At 48.8% G+C, this 15,132-nt stretch overlaps 1 protein-coding gene across 2 annotated transcripts in view; it reads left to right on the top strand.

The window, feature by feature from the left end:
* The window catches only part of MYO5B (myosin VB), an 81,799-nt gene that overhangs the window by 4,426 nt on the left and 62,241 nt on the right, over nt 1–15,132 (top strand). The window lies entirely within an intron of this gene.

The raw sequence follows: 15,132 nt of genomic DNA, 5'->3' as shown, positions 1-15,132 counted from the left end.
AGTTTGCCCTCAAATGCCTCCGGCTCAATGCAAGACACGTTTTGTGGGCTTGGGTTGAGCTTTGGGCCTTCAGAAATGAGCAGAGACTTGGCCAGAGATGGTGACAAGCGATCGGGGCCCGGTGGGTGATGGGTTTCGCTTGACTGCTCTTTAACGTGCCGGTAAACTCATTAGTTTTACTAACGAGGCTGGTAAAGATTTGGTAGTTCTGCTTGTTGCCCTTTCCTGTGGTATCCAGAGGGTTTGGAGAGGAACGTCCCTTCAGGGAAGAGCTTTCAGCCTGGAAATGTGACGCTTTCTCCAGCTTTTGTCCTCGATTTGTCCATACCCGGTCTCCTCCAGCTCTCTGATACTTGTGAGTCATGGGAATGGAGAACTATAAGCAACATATGTCTATAAATCCTTCCTCTAAGTAAGATAAGCCCTTAATTGCTGGGTATGGCCCCAAACCCATGTCTTGGTGCAGGGTGGTGAGATAATGGTTCAGCTCCTCCAGCAATGTGTGTTCCTGACCCGCTGTGCCACCGTCCTTCACCGCTTTTAACCAAATCCCATTAGATATTTTAAAATCTATTGATTTTCTTCTCGCCTTTAATGCGTGGCCATCACCTCCTCCTTTGGTCCACGCTCCATGGGCGTTGGTGGTGGTACCAGTGGGGTGGTTTTGTGTTGTCCGGGTGTGCTCCAGGTGTTTGGTGGCTCCCCAACAAACGTGAGCTGTGTCCACCTGTCCATCCTGCCCTTTGGACGTTCTGTTGGTCCATCCTTTTGTTTGCCAGCTCCTTCCAGCTTAGCTTTTCCTTGAGAACAAGTCGTCTTCATGCTTGAGGTTGACCAACCCTTTTGGTTCACGTTCTCTTCCCCTCTCACGGGAAGCCCTAATGGGCTCCATGAAGGGTCGCGTTTCCCTCTGTGGCTCCACAGAGGTGTTAAGCCAGCTCTTAAACCCAGCTTATCCAAACCTTCCCCCTTCCCATGAGTCACCGATGGTCCTGTTGAGCCGCGAGGCGCCTGTAGGACACGTCAACCACCATTCCCAGTGCTGTTGCGAGCAGGATGTGTTGCGGGTGAGTCACAGCCGCTACTTATCAAAATGACACGTTACATCTCGGGGCTGCATCCTGCCGAGTCGCTGCTCTTCAAATTAAAAATGACCCTTAATAGATTTAAAGGTGGCTTTTAAAAATCTTGGAGGAGGGTGATGGGAAGGTCCGGTTTTTTGTGAAAGCCCCATAAGGCTGGACATGAGCAGGCAGCTGGTGCTGCTGACATGTGTCTTAGCAAATGAGTGTTAAAAATGGCTTTTTAGAACAAAAATAATAAGTATATCTGATCCCTGTGTCTATTGTGAAGTTGGTCCTTGGTGCTGTGCCCCAAGTGAGCAGAAACTTGGCGTAAGCATCCCTCAAGCCAATGCAAAAATCCTGGCCTGATGTAAGCTATAATTTTCAATCTAATTAAGCTGAGTAACTCCCTCGTGGATTTATGCTTCTTAATTACTTTGAGTTCTGATATCGCTGGTTTTTGGACGGTGAGTGCGACGTCCAGCCGGGGCGGAGGTGCGGTACCCACTGAGCGCCTTGGGGATGGTGAGGGTCTCAACCACGGATGCTTCATTTCCTGGTGGGGATGGAGACCTGGATACATGTTTTGGCCAAAAAAAAAGCCCTTTAACACCACTAGAAAACTCTTCTGGAGGTGACGTCTGCACAGAGAGTGAACATCTCACTCTGGGGGAGGGATTCTTGCCTCTCCTGCCGCGTGTGTTTTATGGCCCTGGGCGTTATAAAGACCTCAGCAAGAGAGATAGGAAGGACTTGGCTTGCTCTGTAGAGCCTAAAAACACCAGGGTTTAAATCTCTTGATCTGCTTGAAAAAGAAAAACCCAAACGTCTTAAGCATTCAAATCTGAATTCTAGAAAATACTGAATAAAGGGCTGGTGCTTTTGGGTGTAACTGGTTGTGGGTTTCCCCTCCCTCTCTGGGAGATGCTTTAAAGCCCCGTGTGCTCTCGCCGTGCCAAAATAAACTCGGAGCCGAGGCTGTCGGAACGAATCTTCATCTTTTGCTGCTATTTTGGCTGGTTCGGGGAGCGACGGCCACGCTCGCACCCTCTTATTTTCGGGAAACCCCTCCCCGAGCGCGGCGACCGTCCCCGTGATGCCGTATGGTGCCGAAATACCCATTTGCTTGACCGCCGAGGTGGGTCAAAATCATTTTTAGGCGCAAAACTTGCTTGGATTTGACTTTGAGCACCTGCCGCTTCATTCTGGGGTGACGAGGTGGAATTTCTCACTGTCCGAACGGCGACCGGGATTCTCCTCCCCAAGTGCTTCCACACCAGCGTTTGCATCCCAAAGTCCAACATCATGCACAAAACCCACCCAAAATAGTATTTCTTATTTATTTTTAATTGGTTTTGGAGTGAAAAAGCTGCCGTCTCCTGGCGTTCTTTGCTCGGTACAAAGTTTCAGCGCTCGAGAGTCACGTGGAGTAAATCAGCACAACGCAAACTGCTGGTACTTGCTAAACTTTGCCCGGATCTCATCTAATCACCGAACTGCTAAATACTTGGGATCTCCAACTCTTTTTCCTGCAAAAACGAAGCTCAGATCCACTCTCAGACTGATTCTATAATTTCCTGATATCGAGCCTTTTGCATATAAATCATCTCGGAGCTTTCAGTGTTATATCTCCATTTTAAATATATTTGTAAATAGCAAAGTGTGTTTTCTCCTTTTTCTTTTCAGCCTCCAATGACTCTACTTAAATATCATCTCATTCCCAAATTTGGCCTTTCACTAATCTCCAACACGATGGTTTTTTGTGTTGTGGCCGGTAGCGCTCACAATAGTTTTTAACCATCAGATCACGCAGCTCGTAAGTTGAAATTTCATCCTTTTATCAACTCTGAAGGCGTTTTCTTGTCACTCCACCTTCAATCCTAAAGACTGAATGTTTCTAAAAAGCCTTCCAAGGAAATAATGTCGTTCTTCCTCCGTAATATTTTGAGCACAATCTGTTGGTGACTGTTTTATCCGGCTCACAACCCTCTTTGATGTGGCTCATTCAGGGGAAAAATGGCATTACATGCGACCTCAATCACTCACATGGCAGAGGGGATATCGCCTTTGACTAATCGGGGGAAATTTGGGAAGGTTTAGTAATGCCGGGAGACATGACCCACTTTCAAATCAACGCTTTTCAGACAATAGAGGTTGCGCTACGTGGTGAGGGAGGGAAAATAGAAATAGAAATAATAAGTATTTGTAATTTTTGTTTTTTATATTACTGTGCTGACCTTCTCCCAGGTTCAGGATGGTTGTTTTCTTTCTTTTTCTGATTTCTATGTTTTCTTTGTATCACAAGCCTTACATGCAGTTCACAGAATCACACAGAATGGACTGGGTTGGAAAAGCCCTCCGAGATCATCCAGTCCAAGCCTTGGTCCAACTCCAGCCCATTGACTAGATCATGGCACTAAGTGCCATGGCCAATCTCAGTTTAAAAACCTCCAGGGCCGGTGAGTCCAGCACCTCCCTGGGCAGCCATTCCAATGCCTGACCACTCTCTCTGCACAGAATTGCTTTCTCATCTCCAGCCTCAATTTAAGTTGAAGCCCCCTTGTCCTATTGCTGACTGCCTGGGAGAAGAGCCCAATCCCCCCCTGGCTAGAACTGCCCTTCAGGTGGTTCTAGAGAGTGCTGAGCTCAGCTCTAAGCCTCCTCTTCTCCAGACTAAACAAGCCCAGCTCCCTCAGCCTCTCCCCATAGGGCTTGTGTTCCAGTCCCTTCCCCAGTCTTGTTGCTCTTCTCTGGCCCCGCTCCAGCACTTCAATCTCTTTCCTGAGCTGAGGGGCCCAGCACTGAACACAATACTCCAGGGGTGGCCTCCCCAATGCAGAGCACAGGGGAAGGATCACGGCCCTTGTCCTGCTGCCCACGCTGGTTTGGATCCAGGACAGGATCCCATTGGCCTTCTTGGCCACCTGGGCACACTGGTGGCTCCTGTTGAGCTTCCTGTCCATGAGTCCCCCCAGGTCCCTTTCTGCCTGGCTGCTCTCCAGCCACTCTGTGCCCAGCCTGGAGCGCTGCAGGGGGTTGTTGTGGCCAAAGGGCAGCACCCGCCACTTGGCCTTGGTGAACTTCAGCCCATTGCAATGGGCCCATTTTTGCAGTCTCTCCAGATCCCTCTGCAGAGCCCTCCTGCCTTCCAGCAGCTCCACACTCCCTCCCGACTTGGTGTCAGCAGCAAATTTGCTGATGATGGTCTCAATCCCCTCATCTAAATCATCCCTGTTCCTCCATTTTTGGCTTTTTCTGGCCAAAACAGCAACAGAAATCACAGAACTGTAGCACTACAATGTTGCAAAACTCGAAGAAGCCAAACCTGATGCTTAAATATATCGTCTATAAACCTTTTCTTCAAAGCCAACAAAAGAGAGTGTTCCTCGAGTGGTGATTTTCAGCGCTACAAGTTCCGTCGAGCGACTCGTTGCGGCCGTTTCTTGGCGCGAGTTTTTATCATTGCGGCCGCGTGAGCTGAGCGAAAACCCCACTTTATCGCCTTGAAACTTCTTGTAACCCCTTCTTAAAAATAGCTTTGTAATCTTTGCGATGTGTGGCAACAACACTTGTGTCTTAATTTCATATCGTAGCTAATTTTTGGTGTATATTGCGACTTACGGCGATGGGACAGAAGCTTTTTCTGCCTTACGGGAGGTTGGGAAGAGCTAAAAAATACCTTGGATCTGGACAAACCCGTCCTGCAGTCAGGCTAAAAACTTCAAATAGGGGATTATTCTGGGAATAAGAGGCCGTTTTGGAAGTTTTGGCTCACGCAAAACCTGTGTAATTTAGCAAGTCAAGACAGAGCAAAATACGGCGGCCGAGGGCAGAAGGAGCTGGATCTGAACTCATCGTTTGGAAGCCGAATAACTTTTGAAACATCCCAAGAGATGGAAAAGGCTCTGGCTGCGTCTGCTTTACCTGTTTCAACCCTGTAAATATCACTCACCTGTGTCTTTTATGTTTCGTACATAATTTATTTCTGCTTTCAAAATTGTAAGTAAACCAGCCTTAAATATTTGTGGGGTGGAGCGACACGGGGAATCTCAATGAGTCTGTTCATGACTTGCATTACAGAACTTCCCACAGTGGGGGGGATTTTGCTGGGGATGTCTCTTACATTTGATATTCTGCAGATGAGCTCACGCCGCTGGGGTTAATTACTGTAGCGATAAAGCACCCGTTAGGAGCGATAATCAAATTGAAGTGCAGCGGTCTGTCCAGCTACCAGAGCCTCTGTTTTATATCTTGTGATATCTTGCAATTTTATTTTCCCCAGTGTCGGTGCAAAATAAGGTGAGGGTTTTCTCCCATGTGAGCAAATCCTAAAGGGAGATGGAAGCAAAACCCAACCTTTTCACGGCGCTTTGGTGGCGGCAGACGGATGGCAAACCTCCGAGCGCAGATTAAAAGACCCTTGAAACAGGTTAAGCTGCTTTTCTATGAAAAGAGCTGTTGTGAAAACCAGTCCCTCGGGGTTTCTTACTGGGACGTCAGTGCTGGCAGCCGAAACGGGCTCGGTCGGTGACGGCCACGTTGTCCCCTCCTTGTGCGTCGCTGTGGCCGTCGGTGCCGTCCCTGCAAGGCTTTGGGTTTCTGTTGAGGTGGCTTCTCCGAAACGCGTTAGGGACCCTCAGTGGGGCAGAGTCCAGTTGATCCTGTATCCAGTGCAGGGCCTCAGGGGCAGTGCTGGGGCCGGGACTGTTCAATATATTCATCAAGGATTTGGCCGAGGGAATAGAGTGACTGTCAGCAAGTTTGCTGGTGACACCAAGCTGGGAGGAGTGGCTGACACGCCAGAGGCTGTGCTGCCATCAGAGACCTGGACAGGCTGGAGAGCTGGGCGGGAAAATGGAATGAAATAGAACAAGGGCAAGTGTAGAGTCTTGAATGTGGGCAGGAACAGCCCCAGGTTCAGTGTAAGTTGGGGAATGAGCTGTTAGAGAGCAGCGTAGGGGAAAGGGACCTGGGGGTCCTGGGGCCAGCAGGGTGACCATGAGCCAGCACTGGGCCCTTGTGGCCAGGAAGCCAATGGGACCTGGGGTGGGTTAGAAGGGGGTGGTCAGTAGGTCCGAGAGGTTCTCCTGCCCCTCTGCTCTGCCCTGGGGAGACCACACCTGGAATCTTGTGTCCAGTTGTGGCCCCTCAGTTCCAGCAGGACAGGGAACTGCTGGAGAGAGTCCAGCGCAGCCACCAAGATGCTGCAGGGAGTGGAGCATCTCCCGTGTGAGGAAAGGCTGAGGGAGCTGGGGCTCTGGAGCTGGACAAGAGGACACTGAGGGGGGACTCAGTCATGTTTACAGATCTATAAAGGGGGAGTGTCAGGAGGATGGAGCCAGGCTCTTCTCGGTGACAACCAACAGTAGGACAAGGGGTAATGGGTTCAAACTGGAACACAAAAGGTTCCACTTAAATTTGAGAAGAAACTTGTTCCTGGTGAGGGTGGCAGAGCCTGGCCCAGGCTGCCCAGGGAGGTTGTGGAGTCTCCTTCTGTGCAGACATTCCAACCCGCCTGGACACCTTCCTGTGGAACCTCATCTGGGTGTTCCTGCTCCATGGGGGGATTGCACTGGATGAGCTTTCCAGGTTCCTTCCAACCCCTGACATTCTGGGATTCTGTGATCATCGAGTGCGATGTATAGAACATAGAAATGATTGAAAGCATCACCGAAAAGCAATAGGAGGTGACCAGCAGGTCCCTGGGGCGTTGGGCTGGGCTGGTTTTGCTGTGCAGCGTTAACACCGGGTACATCCTTTAGCTTTGCATTTGGAGGTGACCCCGTTTTGCAAATCCAACATGAGGAGGACAAAGGAGAGAAGAAGGAAAAGCAAATATTTGCATTTCTGCTGCTGAATCCACCTCGCCGATGCTCTGATAGGATCCATTCCCCTCTCATGCTCTTACTAAAGCCTTTCTGAACGTTCTGTTTACACCAAGTGGGTCTTATCTCCACACCAAGTGGGTCTTATCTCCACTGCAGCTGGAATAGGGAGGTTGTGCTCCGGCAGCAGCTTGAATAATGCTCTGATAAGGACTCCCCGCCGTCCGTTGTTGAGGAACAGAAACGGGTATGACTATTGCATTAGTTGGTTTGAGGTTCTTTTATACCTTAAACCTCCCAAGTTTGCTGTGTTTCATTGGCAGGAATTATATTCCAATAATTACGGTGGTTTGAGACTTAAATCTGCGAATCTCCAGGTGATTTTGACACGTATGGAGAATAATTGAAGTTCAGATCATGGATTTCAGTTCAATCCTCAATGGTTATTCATAACGAACAGGAATTTGCTTCTCGGTAGGTTGAGCGATGGGGTCGCGGGGTGTTTCTACAGTCAAGAGATGCCTGTGGTTTTACAATATGTCTAAAAAACTGGCTTAATTTGGGGCGATAAGTTAAAAATTGCCATTAATTGAAGTTTTATTTCTATTGGTGTGGCCATTTGTGACTCAACCGTTGAACATCCACATTTATGTTGAGAACTTGGGACAAGGAATATCCAGCAAATCTTTCACTTCTCTCCATATTTTGGACACGCTATGTCCCCTTTGTGTAGAACACGACACAGCATCGCGTCCCAAATCTCCTGCAATTCAAAATTCAGGGCTTACCGGGGGTAGTTTCTCTTCCATCCTTTCTCATTTAAGTTTTCGTGTCCCCTATATTTCTTGGAGGAAATTGCATATGGGATTTAGGGGCTGCTTTGCCAGCTATGTAAATAAGAGGCTGCAGGATATTAGTGCTGGAAGATCTGGAAAGCCAAGTTATAAGAAAATAAGAAGGAAAATGTAGCTGACTATGTATCTGCGATATAGTTCCCATTTTATATATTAAGAAGGAAACCGCTTCAAATATTCTAATTAAACCTATTTATTCCAGCTTTGCTCTTGACCGCTGGTGCCGTTCTCCGGCGTCTAATGTCTCCTTGCTAATAAACCTTATCGCTGGGATTTTTAATTATAACCTGTAAAACGTTGCGTACTTAAATCCTCTGTAATCTATTTGCTTTCCTTCAGTTGCTTAGCAATGAAAAAGATGCAAAGGTGGCCCAGGGGCCTTTCCAGTGCGTCCCTGTGCTTCGAAAATGCCGAAGAAATACCCCATAAATAGTCAAAAACCGCTTTGAATGAAGCGTGTGAGTTCTGGAAAGGTGAGGGATAACTATACAGGTTGATTAAGCCAATTACTTTCTAATTGGGTTGAAAATTCAGGCTGGTGGAGAGGTGGCTCTGCAATTAAATAATTCTCATAGGATTATTTTAATATAAAATTAATTAATGGAGGGTGGTCACAGCACTGGGGAGGGAACACACTGATGCATTCCCCTAAAGCATCGTGAGGCTACGTTATAGATGGAGAACTGTGAAAACCTGGGGTGAAAGGACATTTTTAGCTCCATAATTAAAACCCAAAGGCCATTCTTTAATTACTTTATTAATAATCAATGTATATGGTGTATATTAAGCGCTTTTAGATCCAGTCGATGTTCATCAAGGTGCTTATTTGGAGTTCAGGTAGAAAACGGGACCGGGAAGACGAGATTACACCACAACGCCACTCAAGGTTTTGATTAATTGAGAAGTAAGCGCGAGAAGGGTAATTAATGCTGATCAACAGGGACCTGCGGGAAGTAGCCTGGAAGGATTTAACTTTTGCAATATGACAGGCTGTTTGGTGAAAGTCACACCGTGGAGACGCTTGACGGGGTTTTTAATTAAAAAAAGCAAAAAACGAGGTGTGTAAAAACCCAGTAACCTTTATTGGAATAGGAATCTTGACTGCGTGGCTGAGTTTGGACTGTGGTAGACGGGGTCTCGTCTTGATTCCACTTAGACACCGTGTGAAGGATTGTTTCTGGATTCTGTGCGGTGTGGCAATTTTTTAATTGATGGCTTAGAAGAGTTAATGAGCAGCAGAGGAGCTGGGTCGGGTGGGTGATGCTGGAGTGAGGCTTTGAGCATCCCATGGCTGCTGGAGCATCTTCTAGAGCAACTGGTGAACGTCTTCTAGAGCAACTGGTGAGCGTCTTGTAGAACTGGTGAGTGTCTTCTAGAGCGTCTTGTAGAGCGACTGGTGAGCGTCTTGTAGAACTGGTGAGTGTCTTCTAGAGCGTCTTGTAGAGCGACTGGTGAGCGTCTTGTAGAGCAACTGGTGAGCGTCTTGTAGAGCAACTGGTGAGTTGTAGAGCAGCTGGTGAGCATCTTCTAGAGCAGCTGGTGAGCATCTTCTAGAGCATCTTTTAGAGCAGCTGGTGAACATCTTCTAGAGCATCTTGTAGAGCAGCTGGTGAGTGTCTTGTAGAGCAACTGGTGAACATCCTGTAGAGCACCTTCTAGAGCAACTGATGAGTTGCAGAGCACCTTGTAGAGTAACGGGTGAGCATCTTGTAGAGCAACTGGTGGGCATCTTGTAGAACAACTGGTGAGCGTCTTCTAGAGTGTCTTGTAGAGCGACTGGTGAGTTGTAGAGCAGCTGGTGAGTGTCTTGTAGAGCGACTGGTGAAGGTCTTGTAGAGCATCTTGTAGAGCAGCTGGTGAGTGTTTTGTAGAGCAACTGGTGAAGGTCTTCTAGAGCATCTTCTAGAGCAACTGGTGAGTATCTTGTAGAGCACCTTCTAGAGCAACTGAAGAGTTGCAGAGCACGTTCTAGAGCAACTGGTGAGCGTCTTGTAGAGCAGCTGGTGAGCGTCTTGTAGAACTGGTGAGTGTCTTCTAGAGCGTCTTGTAGAGCAACTGGTGAGCATCTTGTAGAACTGGTGAGTGTCTTCTAGAGTGTCTTGTAGAGCAGCTGGTGAGCGTCTTGTAGAACTGGTGAGTGTCTTCTAGAGCGTCTTGTAGAGCAGCTGGTGAGCGTCTTGTAGAACTGGTGAGTGTCTTCTAGAGCGTCTTGTAGAGCGACTGGTGAGCGTCTTGTAGAGCAGCTGGTGAGCGTCTTGTAGAACTGGTGAGTGTCTTCTAGAGCGTCTTGTAGAGCAGCTGGTGAGCGTCTTGTAGAACTGGTGAGTGTCTTCTAGAGCGTCTTGTAGAGCGACTGGTGAGCGTCTTGTAGAGCAGCTGGTGAGCGTCTTGTAGAACTGGTGAGTGTCTTCTAGAGCGTCTTGTAGAGCGACTGGTGAGCGTCTTGTAGAGCGACTGGTGAGTTGTAGAGCAGCTGGTGAGCATCTTCTAGAGCATCTTCTAGAACAGCTGGTGAGCATCTTCTAGAGCATCTTTTAGAGCACCTGGTGAGCATCTTCTAGAGCATCCTTTAGAGCAACTGGTGAACATCTTGTAGAGCATCTTGTAGAGCAGCTGGTGAGTGTCTTGTAGAGCAACTGGTGAACATCTTGTAGAGCACCTTCTAGAGCAACTGATGAGTTGCAGAGCACCTTGTAGAGCAACGGGTGAGCGTCTTGTAGAGCATTTTGTAGAGCAACTGGTGGGGATCTTGTAGAACAACTGGTGAGCGTCTTCTAGAGCGTCTTGTAGAGCAGCTGGTGAGTGTCTTGTAGAGCAACTGGTGAAGGTCTTGTAGAGCATCTTGTAGAGCAGCTGGTGAGTGTTTTGTAGAGCAACTGGTGAAGGTCTTCTAGAGCATCTTGTAGAGCAGCTGGTGAGTGTCGTCTAGAGCAACTGGTGAACGTCTTCTAGAGCATCTTCTAGAGCAACTGGTGAGTATCTTGTCGAGCACCTTCTAGAGCAACTGAAGAGTTGCAGAGCACCTTCTAGAGCAACTGGTGGGCATCTTGTAGAGCACCTTCTAGAGCAACTGTAAAGTTGTAGAGGACCTTGTAGAGCAACTGGTGAGCATCTTGTAGAGTAGCTGGTGAGCATCTTGTAGAGCAACTGGTGAACGTCTTCTAGAGTATCTTTTAGAGCAACGGTGTGCGTCTTGTGGAGCAAATGGTGAACGTCTTGTAGAGCATCTTGCTCATGAGTTGCTCTGCATCTTGTAGAGCAATTGGTGAGTGTCTTCTAGAGCATCTTGTAGAATAACCGCTGAATATCTTGTAGAGCTCCTTGTAGAGCAGCTGGTGAGCATCTTGTAGAGCAACTGGTAAGTGTCTTCTAGAGTATCTTTTAGAGCAAATGGTGTGCGTCTTGTGGAGTAAATGGTGAATGTCTTGTAGAGCATCTTGCTCATGAGTTGCTCTACATCTTGTAGAGCGATTGAGCATCTTGTAGAGCAACTGGTGAACATCTTCTAGAGCATCATGTAGAGCGCCTTGTGGAGCGACTGGTCAGCGTCTTGTAGAAGGTCTTGTGGAGCAACTGGTCAGCCTGAGAGCGACCGTTTTTACCCCCAAATGAAGACCAAATAGTTGATTTATTTGCCATCCTGAAGCACCTGCGGCTCTACCCAGTTTTGCAGCATCTCATGATTTATTGTAAGAGGGATTTTGCATTTCGGGCTGTCACTGCGGTCAGAGCGACGCTGCCTGCGCTCCCGAGACCTTGGCGCTGAACCTGTCGCTCTTCATTAAGCCTGCGCTAACGAGCACCGCTGAGAAATCACGATGGGGAGAGGATGGGAAGGCACGAGTTGGCTGTTTATGTTTAAGGCTATTGATTAGTCCTGGAAATACTTAATTAAAGCAGAAATATTAGGGGGACACTTGGTGTCGGGCTCACCATCAGCCCCGCTTTGCTTAGTACCGGTTTTAACTCTGCTGATGGAGAGATGAGGTTGGCACGCTGATAAACGGAAGCTTTTTAAACCCCAGTTCATTAGCAACGCTGCTAACGAGCCGGTGGATAAATGCTGGAAAATCCACGTGTCTCGGCACCGATGCCGTGAGGAGGACGGGGAATATGCGGCCCGGTGCAGATTACGCTCCTCTGTTTGCGTTTATATGTTTTTATCAGCTCTGGGAAACACATAAATCACTCGTTCTCACGTTGAGTAATTAGAGGCGCTTTGCGTGCCACTGTCTTTCCCTTTGCATTTAATACTCGCAGCAAACAAACATTTTGAGCTGCAGAATGGGATTTTTTTCGCCCGTTTTAACAAGTAAACCCACAATATTTATTGCCCTACCCCTCAAGCGGGATATTGGGGTAGCGCGTGTCGCTTGTTGTGTGTTAAAACGTTGATTTATCGGTCGTTTTTGAAGGTGAGGAAGAAGTGGGGTGATGCTGGGACCTCTGCCGTCCCCTCCCAACCCTCGCGAGGGTTTTTTTGGTACCCGGCAGCGATCGGAGGAGCCGGATTAAAGCGGGATGTGGGGTCAGCGGGGGAGCTCCGACCTCAATCTACGCTTTGATTGTCTCTCTGATAAAGGAGAAATCCCTCCCGGGATGGAAATCTTGGAAAAGGGCTGATTACGCTTTGCCATCTGTCCCGGCGTTCAAGATGGTAAATAATAATAAAGAAGTTAATGATCCACAAGTCCCTTAACGGAGTTTTTTCTGTCCCGCTGCTGCGTCACGGCCAAAGCAGATTTTTCTCCTGAGTCACTGCCAAGTGGGGCAGAATTGATTTTTAAAGCTGCAGGTGCCCCAGAGAAACTTCAAACCGATGCCTTTGTGTAGCGACACCACCACCCGAGCGGCTCGTCCCAGCTCTGAGAACGGGTTTGCCGCAAAGCAAGTTTGGTGAAACTTGAATTTTAGCGAGAGCTGAAGGGGGATTATTGGACTGATAGAGTGACTGTCAGCAAGTTTGCTGGTGACACCAAGCTGGGAGGAGTGGCTGACACGCCAGAGGCTGTGCTGCCATCAGAGACCTGGACAGGCTGGAGAGCTGGGCGGGAAAATGGAATGAAATAGAACAAGGGCAAGTGTAGAGTCTTGAATGTGGGCAGGAACAGCCCCAGGTTCCAGTGTAAGTTGGGGAATGAGCTGTTAGAGAGCAGCGTAGGGGAAAGGGACCTGGGGGTCCTGGGGACAGCAGGGTGACCATGAGCCAGCACTGGGCCCTTGTGGCCAGGAAGCCAATGGGACCTGGGGTGGGTTAGAAGGGGGTGGTCAGTAGGTCCGAGAGGTTCTCCTGCCCCTCTGCTCTGCCCTGGGGAGACCACACCTGGAATCTTGTGTCCAGTTGTGGCCCCTCAGTTCCAGCAGGACAGGGAACTGCTGGAGAGAGTCCAGCGCAGCCACCAAGATGCTGCAGGGAGTGGAGCATCTCCCGGGTGAGGAAAGGCTGAGGGAGCTGGGGCTCTGGAGCTGGACAAGAGGACACTGAGGGGGGACCTCATTCATATTTACAGATCTATAAAGGGGGAGTGTCAGGAGGATGGAGCCAGGCTCTTCTGGTGACAACCAGTGACAGGACAAGGGGTAATGGGTGCAAACTGGAACACAAAAGGTTCCACTTAAATTTGAGAAGAAACTTGTTTGGGGTGAGGGTGGCAGAGCCTGGCCCAGGCTGCCCAGGGGGTTGTGGAGTCTCCTTCTGTGCAGACATTCCAACCCGCCTGGACACCTTCCTGTGGAACCTCATCTGGGTGTTCCTGCTCCACGGGGGGATTGCACTGGATGAGCTTTCCAGGTCCCTTCCAACCCCTGACATCCTGTGATTCTGTTTGTAAATAGTCTTGGGGAAGCCAGGACTGAAGCTCGTGCTGTTTCCTCTTTAATATGTATTTTTGTCCTCGTCAAGAGCTTCGAGTAATTGATATTCTAAGGCGCGCGTGGTTTCTCTTAAAGTCCTTTCCTAAGTTCTTCTCAACCTGCGTGGAAGAACCTTGGCAGTGAGATATTCTATTGTTGTCTTCACCCTGTTGGCAAGATGCCCGTGGAAAAAGAATTCCCAAAAAACCAAACCCATGAGTGTCGCCATTCCTGAAATAACTTGGGGGATTAAAACAAACAATAATCAAGACGGATTTGCGGACTTCCAGCTTGTCCCAAAGTGCCACAACCATCAAACAGCCCGGACTAAACTGAGATAGACCCACCTGTCCTTTCCCTTCATAACAAGCTCCTCCAGAAACTCAAGATGTTGTTCACGCTAATTAAGCCAGAACGTGGGGTATAAACTTAATCTCACCTCTAGCGTAATTATTTATGGAAGGAGATGTTCATGGAGATGCTCTCTTAGGGGTTGGCTGAGATGACTTTGGAAGGTCCCTTTAACCCAAACTATTTTATGATTTTATGAGGTGGTTTTGGTGACTTTCTGGCTCTCATCGCGATTAATTTAATTGGCAAACGTACATCACGCGCAGCTGCTTCGAAGGGAACAGGTTGCGGAAGTCGGAAGCAGATGGGAGCCTGGTGGTCCCCACCGTGGGCCACCTTCAGTCCTTGGTGGGTTTTAATTAAAGCTCAGCTTGTGAAGATCTAAGAACGACAAAGAGCTTTGGTTTTGGCGCCGTGTGGTGTGACATACTTGGGATTTATGGGTGCGAGGGAAGCGTTGGGTGCAGGTTTGTGGAGCAAAACCACCCGTATTTAGCAGGATGGGAAGAGCAGAGGTCACGTTCAAGGTGTCTCAACCAGGGGTTCCCGAGACCTTTCAAACATCGACGTCTTCTTGTGGACGCACAAGGAGAATCCACTTAAATTCTTCAAATTCTTTACTCTTGTGGTTGGTGGGACATCAAGTCTTTGACCACCAGCTTCTAAGCCCATGGCTGGGTGGTGGACGTTGAAAGCTGGGACCTCCACCAGTGCTTCCACCATCTCACCTGGTCATGGGCGATGAAGAATCACCAAGACGGCCCCAAAGTTCATCACCACAAGGTCCGTTATACTTGGGTCTCTTTGGGGTCAACGTGTCCCTCTCGGCGTCCATCTGTCCAGGCAGGTCCGTGGTTCAACATCTTGGTTTTGAAGCCGCCGGGTACATCCCGATCCCCGACTATTTTGGGCGTTTCTAGAGCGGGTTTGATCTCTCTCTTTCTTCCTCCCCCCCTTCTCCCTCTTCCTCCCCTCCCTTCTCCCTCTTCCTCCCCTCCCTTCTCCCTCTTCCCCCAATACGTTACTGGAGCTCCGTTAACATCTCCAGGTTCCCGCTGCCATTGAGCAGCTCTCGATACAATTCCAGGCACTCGGTGTAAAAACCTTTTCCCCAAAGCGCCAGTCGGTGCGGCCACTGCTCCTTCAGCTCTTTGGTCTCTCCAAGTATTATTTGCCCATCGTGCG

This window comes from Streptopelia decaocto, assembly GCF_964273445.1.
Source record: "Streptopelia decaocto genome assembly, chromosome: Z".
NCBI classification, from domain to species: domain Eukaryota; kingdom Metazoa; phylum Chordata; class Aves; order Columbiformes; family Columbidae; genus Streptopelia; species Streptopelia decaocto.
Note: the sequence above shows the minus strand (reverse complement) of the source record. Positions and strands in the feature narration are given on the sequence as shown.